The 16,998-nt window shown below is 38.4% G+C and overlaps 1 pseudogene; it reads left to right on the top strand.

Annotated features, from left to right (window-relative positions):
• The first annotated feature begins 572 nt into the window (after positions 1–572).
• Positions 573–16,998, top strand: part of LOC109556758 (olfactory receptor 5J3-like) — a 42,938-nt pseudogene continuing 26,512 nt past the window's right edge.

The raw sequence follows: 16,998 nt of genomic DNA, 5'->3' as shown, positions 1-16,998 counted from the left end.
CCATGAGAGAGCTCAAGAAGCCCAGAGCTCACATAAAGTATTCTGTTATTTCCATCTCCTGCTCAATAACAGTTTTATGGTAAAACTAACATAATGAGACAGACTACTCTATAGTCTTTTTACCTGGGGATTGTCAGTGACATTAAACACATTAAGGTTAAGATGTGCCTCATACAAAAAATATCAGGTGGCCAGAGAGCTACACAGCTTTCACTGGATAGATTTTCTTCAACGAAATTGTGCCTAAATGTCTTTGGAGGCTGTTTGAAAAGAGGAGTGCAGAATAAATTTTAAAAATATGTCATCTTTTAGCCATTATTTAATGGGAAGTAATATGTCCACTCAATCACTGGTGATGGGTTCTTGTACCAAGGTGTCATCTCTGCTGGGATGAGCCTCTTATATAGATGCTAAGTTCTGTATAAACTTGTTAAGAGCTTAATAGTTTGAATAGAAGCAGAAAGAGATGACTCATTCCCTTGACAAATATTCTATTAGGCCTAAAGCTCTGGGATAATTACTGAGGGGATACAATGTTGAATCACTTGCAAATCTTGACTTCAAGAGCATTGATGGAGAAGATAAAGAAGCTCTCCAACATTGATAATGTCAAATACAGAGCGAAAGGTACTTAAAAGTGCCTAAAATATTTCTGGAAGACTATGCAAGATGTTAAGTTGTTTGGGAAAGGTGGTTGGGGTCCGGAAGAGAGAGAGAAAATTATCCAACAGAGACAGAATACACATTCTTGGTGAAAACATTCATTGAGATAGATTACATTCTGGGCCATAAAACACCTTAAAATTTCAGAACTAGAAATCATACTGTGTCCACTGTAAGACCACAGTGGAATTAACCCATAACTGGAAAATCACAAAATATATGGAGATTAAACAAAATACTTTTAGATAACACATGGCCCCAAGAATAAATCTCAAGAGAAATTTTAAAATATTTTGAATTGTATGAAAATGAAAAGCTACTTATTAGAATTTGTGGAATGCACTGAAAAGAGTGCTTTGAGGGAATTTTATAGCACTGAATGTGAATGTTAGAAGAAATAAAATCTAAAATCAGTAATCTAAGTTTTTACCTTAGGAAACTTGAAAAAGAAGAGAAAATTGAATCAAAAGTAGGCAAAAGGAAAGAAATAATAGGAATCAGAGCAGAAAGCAATGAAATTGAAAGCAGGAAATCAATAGAGAAAATCAACAAAAACCAAAAGCTGGTTCTTTGAAAAGATCAGTAAAATCAATAACCCTCTAGCTGGACTAACTAAGAAAAAGAGAAGAGGGACATAAATTACTAATAACAGAAATGAAAGAAGGCAGATCATTACAGATTCCAAGGAAGAACATTAAAAGGACAATAAAGGCATACTCTGAACAATTCTATGCTCACATACTTGATAACCTAGATGAAACAGATCAATTCCTTGAAAAGACAGAAGCTGTCAAAACTCACACAAAAGAGATAAACAATCTGAATAGATCTATGTCTATTAAAGAAATATAATTAATAATTTTCAAAAACAGAAAGCAACAGGCCGAGATGGGTTCACTGGTCATTTCTACCAAACATTTAAGAAAAAAATTATACAAATTCTTAACAACCTCTTCGAGAGGATAGGAGCAAAGGGTTTTCTTCCTAGCTCATTCTACGAGGCCAACATTACCCTAATACCAAAACCAAAAACATTGTAAGAAAGGAAAGCCACAGACCAGTTATCTCGCATGAACATATTGAACATATTAATAGATGCAAGAATCCTCAATAAAATATTAACAAATCAAATCCAGCAAAGTATAAAAAGAAATAATTGTATAGCATGACCAAATGGGATTTGTTCAAGGTATACAAGACTTAATCAACGTTTGAAAATCAATTTATTTAATCCATCACATCAACAGACTCTAAGAGAAAAACTACATGATCATATCAATGGATACAGAAAAGGTATTTGGCAAAATTCAACACTCATTCATGATTTAACAAAAAACTCTTGGGAGGAAACATATGTATACCTATGGCTGATTCATGTTGATGTATGGCAGAAACCAACACACAATTGTAAAGCAATTATCCTGCAGCTAAAATAAATTTTAAAAACTCTCAGTAAACTAGCAATAGAAGGGAATGTCTTCAACTTAATACTTACAAGAAAAATACAGCTAACATCATACTTAATGGTGAGAAACTTGAAGCTTTTCAACTAAGATCAAGAACAAGCCAAGTATGTCCCTTCTCATCACATCTTTTTATTGTTATACTGGAAGGACTAGCTAATGCAATGAGACCAAAAGGCAATAAAATGTCTATATATTGGGAAGAAAGAGTTAAAACGGTCTTGGTTTGCAGATGACATGATCGTCCATATAGGCATACCTCATCTTATTTTACTTCATAGATATTGTATGTGTTTTCTTTTTTTACAAATGGAACATGATGCCACCAAATAGCCAAAGCAATTTTGAAAATAAGCATAAAGTTAGAGCACTCATACTTCCTTATTTCAGAAATTACTACAAAGCTACAGTTATCAAGATAGTATTGTCTTAGAATAAGGACAGATCAGTAGACCAATGGAATAGAATTGAGAGCCCAGAAATAAATTCTCACATGTATAGTCAAATATTTTTAATAAGGGTGCCAAGATCATTCAATGGGGAAAAGATGTCTTTTCAATAAATGGTTCTGGGAGAATTGGCTACCATCTGCATGCAAAAGAATAATGATGACCCCTTATCTTATACTATACACAAAAATTAACTCAAAATGGATCAAAGACCTAATATAAGAGCTAAAACTACAAAACTCTTAGGAGAAAACATAGGGGAATATCTTCATGACATTCAGCTTGCCAGTGAGTTCTCAGATATGATGAGCACAAGCAACAAAAGAAAAAAACACAAAAATTGAAATTCATCAAGTTGGGAAGTTTTGTGCAACTAAGGACACTATCAACAAAGTAAAATTACTACCCACAAAATGAAAGAAAATATTTGCAAATCATACCCCTGGTAATGGATTAATATCCATAATATATACAGAATTCCTACAACTCAAACCAAGAAAACAACCTAATTCAAAAAAGAGCAAAAGATCTGAACAGGCATTTTTCAAAGAAGATGTACAGATGACAATAAGCACATGAAAAGGCACTCAACATTGTCATTAGCGAAATTCAAATCGAAACCATTATGAGACACTACTTCATAACCATTCGGATAGCTTTTTATTAAAAAGCAAACAAAGCCCCAGAAAATTGCAAGTTTTGGCAAGGATGTTAAAAAAATTTGAACCTTGTACGTTCCTGGTGTGGGTATAAAATGGCCACAATGGGAAACAGCTTGGTGGTTCCTCAAATAGTTAAACAAAGCATTACCAAATGATCCACTAATTTCTCTTGAGTATATACTCAAAAGAATGGAAAGCATGGGCTCAAACAGATACATGTACATCAGGGTTCTTTGTAACATTATTTACAGTGCCAAAATGTGGAAACAATTCAAGTATTCATCTACAGACACATAGATAAATAAAATGGAGTGTATACAAACAATATTATTCAGGCATAACAATAAATGAAATTCTGATACATGCTAAGTATACATAAGTGAACCTTCAAAATATGCTAAGTGAAATAAGCTAGACACAGAAGGAAAATAGTGTATGGTTTCATTTACATGACCTAGAATAGGACAGAAAATAGGATAAAGGTTACCAGGGTCTGGGGGAAGAGAGGAATATGGAGTTATCATCTAATGGGTAGAATTTCTATTTGGGATGACAAAAATATTTTGTAATTGGATAGTGGGGATAGTTGTACAATATTGTAAATGAACTTAATGCCACTACATTGTACAATTAAAATGATAAATTTTATATTATGTTTTAACATAATAAAAATATTTTAAAGTAATCTCTATATAAATCTTCAGAGAGTACTGACTTTGATAAATGCAAAGTCTAGTGGATACTATAAAAGCAACTTGTGGGGTCTGGATTGGTAATTGATATTCATGGCTTTTGTCAGTTCAGTTCAGTTCAGTTCAGTTGCTCAGTTGTGTCCGACTTTTTGAGACCCCATGAATCGCAGCACGCCAGGCCTCCCTGTCCATCACCAACTCCCAGAGTTCACTCAGACTCACGTCCATTGAGTCAGCGATGCCATCCAGCCATCTCATCCTCTGTCGTTCCCTTCTCCTCCTGCTCCCAATTCCTCCCAGCATCAGAGTCTTTTCCAATGAGTCAACTCTTTGCATGAGGTGGCCAAAGTACTGGAGTTTCAGCTTTAGCATCATTCCTTCCAAAGAAATCCCAGGGCTGATCTCCTTCACAATGGACTGGTTGGATCTCCTTGCAGCCCAAGGGACTCTCAAGAGTCTTCTCCAACACCATAGTTCAAAAGCATCAATTCTTCGGCGCTCAGCCTTCTTCACAGTCCAACTCTCACATCCATACATGACCACAGGAAAAACCATAGCCTTGACTAGACAGACCTTTGTTGGCAAAGTAATGTCTCTGCTTTTGAACATGCTATCTAGGTTGGTCATAACTTTCCTTCAAAGGAGTAAGCGTCTTTTAATTTCATGGCTGCAGTCACCATCTGCAGTGATTTTGGAGCCCAGAAAAATAGTCTGACACTGTTTCCACTGTTTCCCCATCTATTTCCCATGAAGTGATGGGACCAGATGCCATGATCTTCGTTTTCTGAATGTTGAGCTTTAAGCCAACTTTTTCACTCTCCTCTTTCACTTTCATCAAGAGGCTTTTTAGTTCCTCTTCACTTTCCGCCATAAGGGTGATGTCATCTGCATATCTGAGGTTATTGATATTTCTCCCAGCAATCTTGATTCCAGCTTGTGCTTCTTCCAGCCCAGCATTTCTCATGATGTACTCTGCATATAAGTTAAATAAGCAGGGTGACAATATACAGCCTTGACGTACTCCTTTTCCTATTTGGAACCAGTCTATTTTTCCATGTCCAGTACTAACTGTTGCTTCCTGACCTGCATACAGGTTTCTCAAGAGGCAGGTCAGGTGGTCTGGTATTCCCATCTCTTGAAGAATTGTCCACAGTTTATAGTGATCCACACAGTCAAAGGCTTTGGCATAGTCAATAAAGCAGAAATAGATGTTTTTCTGGAACTCTCTTGCTTTTTCCATGATCCAGTGGATGTTGGCAATTTGATCTCTGGTTCCTCTGCCTTTTCTAAAACCAGCTTGAACATCAGGAAGTTCATGGTTCACATATTGCTGAAGCCTGGCTTGGAGAATTTTGAGCATTACTTTACTAGCGTGTGAGATGAGTGCAATTGTGCAGTAGTTTGAGCCTTCTTTGGCATTGCCTTTCTTTGGGATTGTCATACTACATAGTTATTTATAGATTCAATGCAACATCTGTTAAAATTCCAATGGTATTTTTCACAGAAATATAAAAAAGCAATCCTAAACATTATACAAAACCACAAAAGGCCCCAAACAGCCAAAGCACTCGTGAGAAAAAAAAAAACAAAACAAAACAGAGGCAATAATGTTCCTGATTTCAAACCATACCTCAAAGTTATAGTAGTTAAAACAGCATGATATTGGCATAAAAATTGATATATAGGCCAATAAAACAGAACAGAGAACCCATAAATAAGTCCCCATCTACATGGACAACTAATATTTGACAGGGATGTCAGGAGCACTCGGTGGGGAAAGGACAATTCCTTTAACAAATAGTGCTGATACAACTGGATAAAACATGCAGAAAAATTAAACTGGATCCCTGTCTTACACAACTCATAAAAACTAACTTAAAATGGATTAAAGACTTGAACATAGGCCTAATGTCATAAAACTCCTAGAAGAAAATATAGGAAAAAATATTTTATATTAGACTGGGAAATATCACAAGCAACAAAAACAAAAATCTACAAGTTGGACGACATCAACCTAAAAAGCTTTTGCACAGCAAAAGAAACAATTGGCAAAGTGAAAAGGAAACTATGGAATAGGAGAAAATAATTATAAACCATATATTGAATAAAGGCTTAATATACAAGATATATAAAGAGCTTGTGTAACTCAATAACAAAAAAGCAAACAGTTCAATTAAAAAAAATGGTCAGAGGAACTAAGTAGACATTTTTCAAAGAAGACATCCAAATGACCAACAGATTCATGAAAAGATGTGCAACATCACTAGTCATGGAAATGCAAATCAAAACAACGAGATACAGCCATAAAAAGGAATGAATTTGAGTCAGTTGTTGTGAGGTGAATGAACTTAGGGGCTGTTATACAAAGTGAAGTAAGTCAGGAAGAGAAAAACAAATATCATATATTAATACATATATATGCAATCTGGAAAAATGGTACTGATAAACCTATTTACAGGGAAGAAATGGAGATGCTGATGTAGAGAACAGATTGTGGACACATCAGTGGAAGGAGAGGGTGGGACAAACTGAGAAACTAGCATTGACACATATACACTATTATGTGTACAATAGATAACTAGTTGGATCAGATCAGATCAGTAGACCCCATGAATTGCAGCACGCCAGGCCTCCCTGTCCATCACCAACTCCCGGAGTTCACTCAGACTCACGTCCATCGAGTCAGTGATGCCATCCAGCCATCTCATCCTCTGTCATACCCTTCTCCTCCTGCCCCCAATCCCTCCCAGCATCAGAGTCTTTTCCAATGAGTCAACTCTTTGCATGAGGTGGCCAAAGTACTGGAGTTTCAGCTTTAGCATCATTCCTTCCAAAGAAATCCCAGGGCTGATCTCCTTCACAATGGACTGGTTGGATCTCCTTGCAGTCCAAGGGACTCTCAAGAGTCTTCTCCAACACCACAGTCCAAAAGCATCAATTCTTCGGCGCTCAGCCTTCTTCACAGTCCAACTCTCACATCCATACATGACCACAGGAAAAACCGTAGCCTTGACTAGACGAACCTTTGTTGGCAAAGTAATGTCTCTGCTTTTGAATATGCTATCTAGGTTGGTCATAATTTTCCTTCAAAGGAGTAAGCGTCTTTTAATTTCATGGCTGCAGTCATCATCTGCAGTGATTTTGGAGCCCAGAAAAATAGTCTGACACTGTTTCCACTGTTTCCCCATCTATTTCCCATGAAGTGATGGGACTGGATGCCATGATCTTTGTTTTCTGAATGTTGAGCTTTAAGCCAACTTTTTCACTCTCCACTTTCACTTTCATCAAGAGGCTTTTTAGTTCCTCTTCACTTTCCGCCATAAGGATGATGTCATCTGCATATCTGAGGTTATTGATATTTCTCCCGGCAATCTTGATTCCAGCCTGTGTTTCTTCCAGTCCAGCGTTTCTCATGATGTACTCTGCATATAAGTTAAATAGACAGAGTGACAATATACAGCCTTGATGTACTCCTTTTCCTATTTGGAACCAGTCTATTTTTCCATGTCCAGTTCTAACTGTTGCTTCCTGACCTGCATACAGGTTTCTCAAGAGGCAGGTCAGGTGGTCTGGTATTCCCATCTCTTTCAGAATTGTCCACAGTTTATAGTGATCCACACAGTCAAAGGCTTTGGCATAGTCAATAAAGCAGAAATAGATGTTTTTCTGGAACTCTCTTGCTTTTTCCATGATCCAGTGGATGTTGGTAATTTGATCTCTGGTTCCTCTGCCTTTTCTAAAACCAGCTTGAACATCAGGAAGTTCACGGTTCACATATGCTGCTGTATAACACAGGGAGCCCAGCCTGGTGATCTCTGAAGACCTAGAGGAGTGGTATGGGGGAATGGGAGGGAGGGGATATGAGAAAAAAGAAGATCCAAAAACACTAGAGATAGAGACAACTATTATTATAAATCCTAGTTATAATAATATATTATAATTATATATACTATATATATAATTATGACTGATTCACATGTTGTATGGCAGAAACCAGTACAATGTTGTAAAGCAAATTTCATCCAATTAAAAAAATTTAAAAATGAGACATTATATCACACCTGTTAGAATGGCTATCATCAAGAAGATAAGAGATAACAAATGTTGGTGAGGATGTAGGGATAAAGGAATTGTATAACTGTTGGTGGGAATGTGATTTGGTTCAACCACTATGGAAAACAGTATGGAGGTTTCTCAAAAAGTTAAAAATAGAACTACCATATGATCCAGCCATTTCCCTTCTAGGTATATAGCCCAAGGATGTGAAACAGAAGTTCAAAGACATATCTGCACTCTTATGTTTGGTGGTTGGTTTGGTGGTTTAGTCACTAAGTCATGTCCAACTCTTGCAACCCCATGGACTGTAGCCTGCCAGGCTCCTCTGTCCATGGGATTCTCCAGGCAAGAATATTGGAGTGGGTTGCCCTTTCCTTCTCCAAGGGGTCTTCCTGACCCAGGGGTCAAACCTGGGTCCCCTGCATTGCAGGCAGATTCTTTACCGACTGAGCTACAAGGGAAGTCCATCAACAGATGAAAAGATGAGGAAGATGCTATATGTATGTGTGTGTGTATATATATACATATAGCATCTTCCTCATTTTATATATGTATATATACATATATATGTATACACACACACACACACACACACACACACACCATGGAATATTATTCAGCCATGAGAAAGAAGGAAATCCTGCCATTTTCAATAACATGAATGGACCATGAGATCATTATGCTAAGTGAGATAAGTCAGACAAATAATGTATGGTATCACTTACATGTGGATTTTTAAAAAGCTGAAATGGTAAAAACCTAGAGTAGAATGGAGTGGGGGCAGTGAGGGATTGGGGATATGTTATTTAAGTGTATAAACTAGGAACTGGTAGATAAATAAGTCCTGGAGAGCTAATGCACAGCTTAGTAATCGTAGTCAACAATGCTGTATTATAAACTTCAGAGTTGCTAAGAGACTAGATCTTAATTGTTCCCACCGCAAAAAAGAAATGATAATTATAGAACTTGATAGAGGTGTTAGTTCTGTCTCTTGATAGTGCATGCTTGTGCTCAGTTACTGACTGACTCAGTCAGTCACGAGTTGTATCTGACTCTTTGCAACCCCTTGGACTGAAGCCTGCCAGCCTCCTCTGTCCGTGGGATTCTCCAGGCAAGAATACTGGAGTGGGTTGCCATTTCCTTCTCCAGGGATCTTCCCAACCCAGGGATTGAACCCACATCTCTTGCATCTCTTGGCAGGCGGATTCTTTACCAACTGCACCACCTGGGAATCATACTGAAATGTATAAACATATCAAACCAACACACAACACGCTGCGTACTTTAAACTCATACAATGTTACATGTCAATTATATTTCAGTTTTTACGAAAACAAAATAGTTGTCTCTATCTCTAGTGTTTTTGGCTCTTTGTTCTCATGCTGTCAGCTGTAGCATGTGTCTGCTGACCCGCTTGCAACCAGCAGAGCTCTATATGCCTTGTGAGCTTTTAGCATCTTTTTTTTTCTGGCAGGGAGGAATGGTTGCAGTAGTAGGAAATTTTAATAGTCTTTTCTTTTTATTAAAAATTCTTTCTGTTTCTCAATTGTGCTATGATGTATGAGGTTGTTGAGAAGTTAATCTTTAGAGAAATAATATGAAATTAAGTGTCTTAGCTTGAACTATTGTCACAAAATTTTATAAACTGAGTAACTTAAACAACAGATGGCTGTCTCTTAGTTCTGAAAACTGGAAAGTCCAAGATCAAGGCTTTGGCAGATTTAGTTCCTGCTGAGAGGTCTCTTCCTGGCTTGCAGATTACTGTTTTCTCTTTGTATCCTCATATAGAAGAAAGAGAGCTCTGGTCTCTCTTCCTCTTCTTACAAGGATACTGATCCAAACATGGGGATCCCACCCCATGACCTCATTTAAACCCAATTATCTCTCAAAGGCCCCACCTCCAAATACCATAAAATTGGGGTTAGGGCTTCAACATATGAACATTCAGTCCAGAACACTGAGACTCCGTGTTATTTCTATCTTTTTTATCCCAAGAAAAATGATGAAAGTACCCTAACTGTGAGTGAGGCATCAATAGGATATACCACATTCTATATTCTGACTCAATATCAGTGAGGGGTAAACAACTTGAGGTACCTCTTCATTAGAAAAGCTAAGGAAAAAAAACAATGTTTTAAGAGTGGGATGATTTTTCTATTGATTTCTAGTTTCTTGAAGCCTCTACGTTTAAGGGCAACTTTCAATCTTCAACCATGGAGTGATTAGGGAAAACGCTCCCTCTGATTTTTGTATGAATGATACAGTTATAGGAGAGAGAAGCTGATATTCAAACAGTACATGGTGCTGTTCGACTCCTAAGTTTGAGTGCTTTATACATAAACACAAGATCTTCACAGATAACATCCCCATCCTCTAAGTGTCATGGGCTTGTTTCCTGGGTCCAGTTCTGGGGATGAGTGTGTGCACATGCACACGCACACACACACTTTCTCTAAGAGATATGGCCAAGTCTCTTTTGCAATAATTCTACAGTTAAGCATCAATATAGGGCAAAATCAGTATGGGTAACCTATATACTCAGCTACAAAAATGAGCAACTTACCTTATAGCTTAGACAAAAATACAAAACAAACAACCCTGTTTCTATGGCTTACAATAATGAGCTTAAAAAGAATTGCATCAACAAGTTGCTTTGTATGACTGTATATTCTCCTCATTAAATTGTTTACATAAAACTTGGATTAACTAAGTTGTAATAAACTCAAGACAAGTGAATATTGAGAAATTGCTTCTAGATAATTTACCACCCAATCAATATGGAGCAGCTAAGTATTTTTAGGGTTTTCCAGGTAAGGCGAGTGGTAAAGAACCCACCTGCCAATACAGGAGACACATAGGAGACTCAGGTTTGATCCCTGGGTCAGGAAGATCCTCTGGAGAATAGAATGGCTACCCACTCCAGTTTCTTGCCGGGAGAACCCCATGGACAGAGGAGCCAGGTAGGCTATGGTCCATAGGGTTGCAAAGAGTCGGACATGACTGAAGCAACTTAACACACAACCATTTTTAATGTCTCTTTTTAAATATCTATTTTCATCAAAAATTTCTTCCTGTTTAACTATTCTGACAAAAATCTTTAAAATGAATATTACTGCCATCACAGATTGATGGCATAGATACTTTCCTCTAGGAAGGAAGTATCATGGAAGTAAAACCCCCACATCAAAAACAGGATGGAGGACTTCCTTTGTGGTTCAGTGCTTAAGCATCTGCCTGCCAATGCAGGGTCATGGGTTTGATCCCTGGTTCAGGAAGATTTCACATGCTGTGGGGCAACTAAGCCCGTGCACCACAGCTACTAAAGTCTGCATGCCCTTGAGTCCATGCTCTGTAATAAGAGAAGCCACTGCAATGAGAAGCCCACACGTGGCAACTAGAGTAGCTCTCACTCGCTGCAACTAGAGAAAGCCAATGTGTAGCAATAAGAGCCAGCACTGTCTACCCCACCAAAAAAAACCAGCATTGAGATATAAAAGAAGTACATATAATTAAATGTCATATGATAGATTCTATTTCATTTGGGAAAATCACTCAAGTGACTTGTATACATGTTATCAGGGCTCTAAAAGATAGTATTTTCTGTAACTCTGGGTCAAAACAGTTGACACCGCTTGTTTACATGATAGTATGATTAGAACAACTCATACTCTATACTTTTACTGATTACACACTGTTGTAAACATACTATGTTGATCAGAAACTTAAATATGGAAGATTTCTTAGAAGAAGCATCTCAAGACAGCTTTAAATCTATCGATGCCTTAGAAAAGTCTAGGAATAGTTAGACAAGAAATGATTGCTTTCTACCTAAGTACCAACTTTTGACATTTTTCATAACTCAATTCAAATTTTCTCATCCAATCATACTCTTTTCTGAACCTAACCAGTTTGTTATTTTTTTCAACTTGACACAGTTGAACAAAGACTTTTGTCTAGAAGACTGGTATAGTTGGGTTGGAATCACAGCTCCAATCTCTCACTAGTTGTGTGATTTTAGAAAGTTCTTTAAATTTTTTGATCCTTAGTTTCTGCATCCATATATTGGGGGTAATAATAGTATAGTCCTCATAATATTGTTATTAGGATTAAATGATACAATGATATTAAAGTACTTAGAATAAAGTCTGGTACATGGTGGGGACACCATAAATATTAGTGTTATTATTTACATTATTAACAATTAATTTCCAATTAATCTATGGTACTTATAAGTCCCATGTCAATTACTTTTTAAAATTAATTACAGAATTCTAATGATAAAGATTTAGGTCATACCTGAATGGTGTAGTGGTTTTCCCTACTTTCTTCAATTTATGTCTGAATTTGGCAATAAGGAGTTCATGGTCTGAGCCACAGTCAGCTCCTGGTCTTGTTTTTGCTGACTGTATAGAGTTTCTCCATCTTTGGCTGCAAAGAATATAATCAATCTGATTTTGGTGTTGACCATCTGGTGATGTCCATGTTGTTGTTGGAAGAGAGTGTTTGCTATGACCAGCGCGTTCTCTTGGCAAAACTCTATTAGTCTTTGCCCTGCTTCATTCCGTATTCCAAGGCCAAATTTACCTGTTACTCCAGGTGTTTCTTGACTTCCTACTTTCGCATTCCAGTCCCCTATAATGAAAAGGACATCTTTTTTGGGTGTTAGTTCTAAAAGGTCTTGTAAGTCTTCATCAGTTCAGTTCAGTCCAGTCGTTCAGTTGTGTCCAACTCCTTGTGACCCCATGAATCGCAGCAGGCCAGGCCTCCCTGTCCATCACCAACTCCCGGAGTTCACTCAGATGCATGTCTATTGAGTCAGTGATGCCATCCAGCCATCTCATCCTCTGTCGTCCCCTTCTCCTCCTGCCCCCAATCCCTCCCAGCATCAGAGTCTTTTCCAATGAGTCAACTCTTCGCATGAGGTGGCCAAAGTACTGGAGTTTCAGCTTTAGCATCATTCCTTCCAAAGAAATCCCAGGGCTGATCTCCTTCACAATGGACTGGTTGGATCTCCTTGCAGTCCAAGGGACTCTCAAGAGTCTTCTCCAACACCACAGTTCAAAAGCATCAATTCTTCGGCGCTCAGCCTTCTTCACAGTCCAACTCACACATCCATACATGACCACATAGGACCGTTCAACTTCAGCTTCTTCAGCATTACTGGTTCAGGCATAGACTTGGATTACTGTGATATTGAATGGTTTACCTTGGAAATGAACAGATATCATTCTGTCATTTTTGAGATTGCATCCAAGTACTGCATTTCAGACTCTTTTGTTGACCATGATGGCTACTCCATTTCTTCTAAGGGATTCCTGCCCGCAGTAGTAGATAAAATGGTCATCTGAGTTAAATTCACGCATTCTAGTCCATTTTAGTTCCCTACTTCCTAGAATGTCGACGTTCACTCTTGCCATCTCCTGTTTGACCACCTCCAATTTGCCTTGATTCATGGACCTAACATTCCAGGTTCCTATGCAATATTGCTCTTTATAGCCTCGGACATTGCTTCTATCACCAGTCACATCCACAACTGGGTATTGTTTTTGCTTTGGCTCCATCCCTTCATTCTTTCTGGAGTTATTTCTCCACTGATCTCCAGTAGCATATTGGGCACCTACTGACCTGGGGAGTTCCTCTTTCAGTATCCTATCATTTTGCCTTTTCATACTGTTCATGGGGTTCTCAAGGCAAGAATACTGAAGTGGTTTACCATTCCCTTCTCCAGTGGACCACATTCTGTCAGACCTCTCCACCATGACCTGCCCATCTTGGGTGACCCCACAGGGCATGGCTTGGTTTCATTGAGTTAGACCAGGCTGTGGTCCGTGTGATTAGATTGATTATGGTTTCAGTGTGTTGCCCTCTGATGCCCTCTTGCAACACTTACCATCTTACTTGGGTTTCTCTTACCTTGGACGTGCGGTATCTCTTCATGGCTGCTCCAGCAAAGCGCAGAGAAATAGAGGAAAACAACAGAATGGGAAAGACTAGAGATCTCTTCAAGAAAATTAGAGATACCAAGGTAATATTTCATGTAAAGATGGGCTCGATAAAGGACAGAAATGGTATGGACCTAACAGAAGCAGAAGATATTAAGAAGAGGTGACAAGAATACACAGAAGAACTGTACAAAAAAGATCTTCACAACCAAAATAATCATGATGGTGTGATCACTCACCTAGAGCCAGACATTCTGGAATGTGAAGTCAAGCGGGCCTTAGTAAGCATCACTATGAACAAAGCTAGGGGAGGTGATAGAATTCCAGTAGAGCTATTTCAAATCCTGAAAGATGATGCTGTGAAAATGCTGCACTCAATATGCCAGCAAATTTAGAAAACTCAGCAGTGGCCACAGGACTGGAAAAGGTCAGTTTTCATTACAATTCCAAAGAAAGGCAATGCCAAAGAATGTTCAAACTACCACACAATTGCACTCATCTCACACACTAGTAAAGTAATGCTCAAAATTCTCCAAGCCAGGCTTCAGCAATACGTGAACCATGAACTTCCAGATGTTCAACCTGGTTTTAGAAAGGGCAGAGGAACCAGAGATCAAATTGCCAACATCCACTGGATCATGGAAAAAGCAAGAGAGTTCCAGGAAAACATCTATTTCTGCTTTATTGACTATGCCAAAGCCTTTGACTGTGTGGATCACAATAAACTGTGGGAAATTCTTCAAGAGATGGGAATACCAGACCACCGGACCTGCCTCTTGAGAAACCTGTATGCAGGTCAGGAAACAACAGTTAGAACTGAACATGGAACAACAGACTGGTTCCAAATAGGAAAAGGAGTACGTCAAGGCTGTATATTGTCACCCTGCTTATTTAACTTCTATGCAGAGTACATCATGAGAAATGCTGGGCTGGAAGAAGCACAAGCTGGAATCAAGATTGCTGGGAGAAACCTCAGATATGCAGATGACACCACCCTTATGGCAGAAAGTGAAGAGGAACTAAAAAGCCTCTTGGTGAAAGTGAAAGAGGAGAGTGAAAAAGTTATCTTAAAGCTCAACATTCAGAAAACGAAGATCATGGCATCTGGTCCCATCACTTCATGGGAAATAGATGGGGCAACAGTGGAAACAGTGTCAGACTTTATTTTTTGGGGCTCCAAAATCACTGCAGATGGTGATTGCAGCCATGAAATTAAAAGATGTTTAGTCCTTGGAAGGAAAGTTATGACCAACCTAGATAGCATATTCAAAAGCAGAGACATTGCTTTGCCAACAAAGGTCTGTCTAGTCAAGGCTATGGTTTTTCCAGTGGTCATGTGTGGATGTGAGAGTTGGTCTGTGAAGAAGGCTGAGCGCCAAAGAATTGATGCTTTTGAACTGTGGTGTTGGAGAAGACTCTTGAGAGTCCCTTGAACTGCCAGGAGATCCAACCAGTCAATTCTAAAGGAGATCAGTCCTGGGATTTCTTTGGAAGGAATGATGCTAAAGCTGAAACTCCAGTACTTTGGCCACCTCATGGGAAGAGTTGACTCATTGGAAAAAACTCTGATGCTGGGAGGGATTGGGGGCAGGAGAAGGGGACGACAGAGGATGAGATGGCTGGATGGCATCAGCAACTCGACGGACATGAGTTTGAGTGAATTCCAGGAGTTGGTGTTGGACAGGGAGGCCTGGCGTGCGGCAATTCATGGGTCACAAAGAGTCGGACACGACTGAGCGACTGAACTGAACTGAATGATAAAGAAGATCTTTTGTGTGCATATACACACGCATATACAAATTCAGACATATTTATATGGGAAATAAAACCAAAAAATAAAAAACAATTAGAGAGATCAAAAGCAGAGATAAGTGTGATGATCACTTGAAGATGGCAGTTGATTCATCAAATTTACATGCAGTTGTTCCCAACTTCAGCTTCAGAAAACAGTACAGTAATTAAAGGGCTAAACAAGGCTGGTATTCAAGAAAGTCCATTGAATTTGCTAGTTTCTTCTATATCACAGAAGTTGACAAAAATATAAAGTGGGAAACAGTATTATATCTGGTTTTAGTAGAGAAGGTTGTCAGATATGAGCAGTTGTTAATAACTTTTAAAACTTGATATAATCAAAACCTATGGCTTGAGAACTCAGAGTAACAGGAGGGCCCTAAATGGAATGTGACCCTTTCCTACACAGTCTAGATTGCCTCCCTCCCAAGTCACTGTCACCTCCATTGACCACTTCTCTCAGTTCTGTGTGAGCCCCTTTCTCCACTGATAATTCTATCAATGCACTTCCTCCTCAGGAAGGAATGTGATTATTTGTGTTCCCAATAAGGTAGATGATGAATAAATGACATTAATATTAATAAAAGTAGACAAACAGTCCTTTTAGCCTTCTACAGCAACTGAAGTCTAAAAAGCTCTGTTTTTTGAAGAGTAAAGGGTAATGCTGAAAAGAGTGGGTTAAGCTATATGGAGAAACCCATATTCAAGATGCTCTAAGTATATTCAACTTAGTCCTATCCACAAACTGCCAAAACAGATCAAGATAGCTCTCCAGGACTGAAAGACATCTGACTGTGTATCTGAAAGTTCCAGAGGACTCCAAGAATGAAAATGAAAGATGATGGCCAGTTTCTGGACCATGAGGTCAGAAAACTACAGATGTGACTCTCACTTATGAAAAGGACTTCAACATGGATAACTGAGCAATCTCCCCTCGATACCAGGCAAGTTGGGCAAAATTAGATGATTCAAAATGAAAACAAAAATAACCTATTTAACCATGGCAACATAGTTCCTAAATTCTTCAAGTAAACAGAAGAATAAATGAAATAAAATCCTCTGGATTTATCTTTATTTCTTCTTTTGGGTTTTCCACCTAGATACAGTGTAGGCAGTTGTCACATTCCATTGGAAATCTTCTGTTACCCTTTTAGAGTTTCTCAAGCCATAGATTTGGTATATTAGATTTAGAGATTATTTAGAGATTATCCATATCCACCATCCTTGCTTTCCTGAAACTGGTGTCTTTGGAAACTCATTTAAATATCCAAAGATGATTC

Source organism: Bos indicus, chromosome 3 (assembly GCF_029378745.1).
Source record: "Bos indicus isolate NIAB-ARS_2022 breed Sahiwal x Tharparkar chromosome 3, NIAB-ARS_B.indTharparkar_mat_pri_1.0, whole genome shotgun sequence".
Taxonomy (NCBI): domain Eukaryota; kingdom Metazoa; phylum Chordata; class Mammalia; order Artiodactyla; family Bovidae; genus Bos; species Bos indicus.
Note: the sequence above shows the minus strand (reverse complement) of the source record. Positions and strands in the feature narration are given on the sequence as shown.